Consider the following 5,206-nt stretch of genomic DNA (forward strand, 5'->3'; position numbering starts at 1 on the left):
CAGCATCTAATGAGATGATGGTTTTCATTTTTCATCTTGTTTTACGGTGGATTATGCTGACAGATTTTAGTATGTTGAACCATCCCTGCATCTCTAGGATGAAATTGACTTGCTCATAATAGATGATGTTCCTGATGTGTTCTTGGATTAGATTTGCAGCATTTTATTGACTATTTTTCAATCAATGTTCACGAGTGAGATTGGTTTATAATTCTCTTTCTTAGTAATGTCTTTCTGTGGTTTGAGTATCAGGGTAATTGTAGCCTCATAAAAAGAGTTTGGCAATTTGGACTAAGTGTTTTAAAGATTTTAGAGAATGACCTTTCTGCCTGTTTATATGGCTGAGAAAGCATCAATGAAGGCTCTCATTTCCCTGCCGTCATGTTTAATTCTCCCAAGGAGCCGGAAAAGCTGCAGAAGCTCTTCTTTGGAGGGTTGAAGTTTGGAATAACTCACGAGAGCCTGAGGAGCCATTTTGGAACAATGGGGAACACTCATGGGCTGTGTGGTAATGAGATATTCAAACAACAAGTAATGCAGGGGCTTTGGGTTTGATATATACGCCAATGTTGGGGAAGTGGATCCTACTATGAATGCAAGACCACATATGTTGGATGGAATAGTTGTGGAACCTAAGAGCACTGTGGGAAGAGAGGAGTCTCAGAGACCAGGTGCCCACTTAACTGTGAAAAAGATCTTTGTTGGTGGTGTTAAAGTAGACACTGAATTACATAACCTAAAAGATTATTTTGAGCACTATAGGGAAAAAATGACGTTATTGAAGTCTTGACTGGCAGAGGCAGTGGAGAAAAGAGAGGTGCTTTTGTCACCAATGATGACCATGACTTTGTCGACATGACTATTATTCAGTGGTGTAGGAAGGTCTTTTGTTTGTGTGTTGCTTTTATTGGTTGTGTAAAGAAACTGCCTTGGTCTTTTGATAGGGCAGCCCTTAAGTGGGTGGAGTAGACAGAACAGAATGCTGGGAAGAAAAGCAGAGTCAGGCAGACACCATGAATCTCTGGCCTGAGATGGATGTAGGTTAGAATCTTGTTGATAAGCCACAGTCACGTGGTGATACACAGAATTAATAGAAATGGATTAATCAAGATGTGAGAGTTAGCTAAGAAGAGGCTAGATATAATAGGCTAGGCAGTGTTTAAATTAATACAGTTTCTGTGTAATTATTTCGGGGCTAAGCTAGCCAGGCGGGCAGCGGGACACGGCCCTCCACTTATCCTACTACAATTCAGAAATACCATGTTGTGAGTGTCCACAACTGCGAAGTAAGAAAAGCCTTATCAAAGCAAGAGCCGGCTAGTGCTTCATCCAGCCAAAGAGGTCGAAGTGGTTCCATAAGCTTTGAGGTGGTTGTGGAGGCGGTTTTGGTAGCAATGACAATTTTAGTAGACGGGGAATCTTCAGTGGTTATGGTGACTTCAGTGTTAGCTGTGGTGGTGGCTGCTATGGTGGCAGTGGGGATGGATATAATGGATTTGGTACGATGGAAACAATTTTGGAGGTGGTGGAAGCTACAAAGATTTTGGCAATTACAATAATCAGTCTTCAAATGTTGAACCATAGGGCTGAAACTCTGGCCTCTGGTGGTGGAGACCAGTATTTTGCTAAACCATGAAACCAAAGTGGCTATAGCAGTTCCAGCAGAAACAGCAGCTATGGCAGTGGCAGGAGGTTCTAATTACAGCCAGGATACACAGCTCAGCAGGAGAGGCGAGTCAGAGAAGTGATGGGGAAGCTACAGATTAACAGGTTTGTGAACTCAGCCAAGCATAGTAGTGCTTGGCTACAAAGAAGACATGTTTTAGACAATCCTCACGTGTATGGGCAGAAAACCTCCAGGACTGTATTTGTGACTAATTGTATGACAGGTTATTTTAGATTCTGCTCTGTGGAAAGTGTAAAGCCTTCCAACACAGGGTTTTACTGTAGACCCTTTTCTCACCCATGCTGTTGATTGTTAAATGTAATAGTCTGATCATGACGCTGAATAAATGTGTCTTTTTTAAAAAAAGAAAGATTTTGAGCATCTTGCACGTGGATTAACACTTGGCTTTACAATGTTTGTGTTGGCCTGTGGTGACTTGAACATGTTTCATTTCTTCAAGACACTAAGGAAATCATAGTGATACATTTGTATGAGAAGCAGCAAATAGTGTATCAGTTATGTTGGCCTGACAGGATTTATTTGTGAGCCTTGGACAATTGGTTAGCTTTTTTGCCCTGTATGATGATATTTCCTTTGAAAACTCAGGGAAAAGATGCTCATTCTTCTGAAATTGTATTAAACTGTGTAAGAACTCTTTCCGTTCTCCAAAGATTATTATCTGGGGGAAAGATTATCAAGCAGTTAGACATTGAGCAGCACATTTACTGGTGTTCAGGAGAAAGGCAAACAATGGAAGCGTGGAACCAGCAGCTTTCCCTACAGATGAGTGGTGCCCTCAGATGGAAAAGGAGCCAAACAGGTCTCTTTCATTCAATGACATGGCCCAAAGAATAGGAAGGACCCTTGTGCCCTATGCAGGTGTCTGGTCAGTTGCACTTGACCTGGTCTGAAAATATATTTGATAAAATCTGAGCTCGGACCTGGGGAAGCAACTTAGTGAAGTGTGTGCTATGCACACAGGAAGACCTAGCTCAATCCTTAGTACCTATGGTAAAGGTGGCATAGTGGCACAAGCTCATTGTCACAGCATTGGAGAAGCGCAGACTGGCAGATCCTTAGGGCCTGCTGACCATCTCACTGAGCTTAATCGGTGAACCTCAGGTCAACAGGAAACTGGCTCATTCAACCAAATGGATGGCGCCTGATAAACGATACCTGAGATTGACATACGCCATTACAGACATGTGTCCCTACATACACATGAACATGTGCCCTCTCCCAATAATACAACAATGAAAAGTAAATTTAAAAACCCTAGATCCTGAACTGCCTTTCAATCAAAGCCATATGCTCTCTCTGTTTTGTTATGCCTGGGTGAAGTTTACTCTCGTCAGACTCCATGAGCAGCACTCAAGCAGGATAGAGACTTGTAATTATTTTTGGGACACTTTTGGCAAAAGTTCTACTTTTGCTGAGACAGTTGAGGTACTTAAGGCAGTGGAATAACCTCTTCAATTATTTGGCTGGCTGGTTTCCTTCCCTGTTTCAATCAATTTGTTTGTTCATAGGCGCAGTAAGTTTCCCAAATTCATGTTCATGTGACAACCCCCATGCAGTCACTTGTCAGAGGTTACTAGGAGCACGTGGATAAATGAGTCTTCACCATTCAGTGAGCATGGCTGGGGATAAGAAATTAGAAATAAAGATTTATTTTCATCCATTTTTCTACTTGCATATGCTATTTTTCTTCTTTTGAGTAACTGAATATTTAAAGTAATATTTACTGTTGGTATTCTTGTACTGATAATGACTGATTTTTTTTCTGAAAATCATTTTATACTAAGTTGTCAACAATTTCAACTAATAAAATGTTTAGCAAAATCCTTTATGTTTTCAGATTCTGAATTAGACAATACTGATTATGATGACACAATATGATCATGACAAGACCAGAGAAAATGCTTGATGTTCATGTATTTTGCTGGAAAGTGATGTCTCCAACCTTTGCTGCACGCTGTTTACTAGAAAAGCAAATTACTGGTTCCAAGAAGCGTGCTTCTCTATCCATTTCTGAAAAGTTGTACTGAAAATGTCAAAGATACCAGCCTGTATTTAGAGACATGCCCTTACTAGTTCGATGAAGCCTGCCACTAAAAATTATAAATACAAAAACAAGACATTTGGATGAGAAAAGATTCATGCTAAATTGGATGTGATTGTGAAATGTAAATCAATATATTAAATGTTATTATTCGAGTCAGGCTTCAGAAATGAAATTCACTGCTGGGTCCACTGTACAATAAATCTAGACTCCCGTCAAATCTTATCAGGGTTTCCTCAGGGGACAGAAGGGGGGAAAAGAAATGAAAAAGGGGACATGCATAGACTGAAATTCAAGGTTCCAATTCTTCCCTTATAAACAACGTGTTATTGGGGCTGGAGATAGAATTCAGTAGTTAAGAGTGTATATTGATCTTTCAGAGGACCCAAGTTTGGTTCCCAGTATTCCCATCAGGGAGCTCACAACTTCCTGTAACTCCAGGTCCAGGCATTTGATGTCTCTTCTGATCCCAGCACATAACCACACAGAAGGACGTGCATGCACATATACTTAAAAGTAAAATAAAGCTTTAAAAATATTATTGGGGCTGGAAAGACAGATCAGGAGTTACGAACATGGGCTACTCATCCAGAAGGGCTGGGTTCACTTCCTCTCACCCACACAGCGGCTCACAACCATCTATAACAACTCCAGTTCGAGAGGATCTGACATCTCCTTTGGCCTGCATGGGCACTGTCTGTATGTAGTACACAGACATGCATGCAAGCAAAACACCAATACATATAGAAAGTAAAAAATAAATATTATTACCCTACATAGAATTTTGATTAGTTCCATATATATGTTTTTAAATGAATACAAATATTATCTTTACACAGAGGTTCTGGAGTAGCTGATTTCTTTTTAAATCTTAGAGAGAGAGTAAGCTCATTTACTTCACTTATGAGATTGGAAAATCATAATTGATCTTACCTTTTAGTATTTTTGTGTTAATTTTGTACAAACCTCAATTCACTGTGGCACTAAGGAGCCAATACTAGCATTATTTTTTATACAATATATTAAAAGTAAAATACCAAAGTTCACTGACTTTGTAAAAAATCAGTATCAGACCATTAATTATGTTAGCCAGTGAGTTTTTTGTTTCATTTTCTTTTCTTTTTTCTTTTATTTAAAAACAAAAAACCCCTTTTTTCATTTTACATACCAATCTCTGTTTCCACTCTGTCACCTCTTACCATTCCTTCCACCCCTCACCCCCACACCATTCACTCCTCAGAGAGGGTAAGGCGCATTGCTTTGAGGACAGACTAAGGCCCTCCCTATTATATCTAACCTGAGCAAGGTATCCTCCAAAGAGAATGGGTGCCAAAAAGCCAGTACAAGCACTAAAGATAAATTCTAGTCCAACTGTCAGTGGTCCTGCAGTCTGCGCCAGACATACAACTCTCATGTAGCCCTAATTGTCCTGGAATTAGCTCCATAGACCAGGCTGGCCTTAAACTCACAGAGATCTG

At 40.0% G+C, this 5,206-nt stretch overlaps 1 pseudogene; it reads left to right on the plus strand.

The window, feature by feature from the left end:
- Positions 1 to 381: 381 nt before the first annotated feature.
- LOC125417589 (heterogeneous nuclear ribonucleoprotein A1-like 2) lies at positions 382 to 1,699 on the plus strand (annotated as a pseudogene).
- The last annotated feature ends 3,507 nt before the right edge of the window (positions 1,700 to 5,206 follow it).

The sequence above is a fragment of the Myodes glareolus genome, chromosome 14, assembly GCF_982192425.1.
Source record: "Myodes glareolus chromosome 14, mMyoGla1.1, whole genome shotgun sequence".
NCBI classification, from domain to species: domain Eukaryota; kingdom Metazoa; phylum Chordata; class Mammalia; order Rodentia; family Cricetidae; genus Myodes; species Myodes glareolus.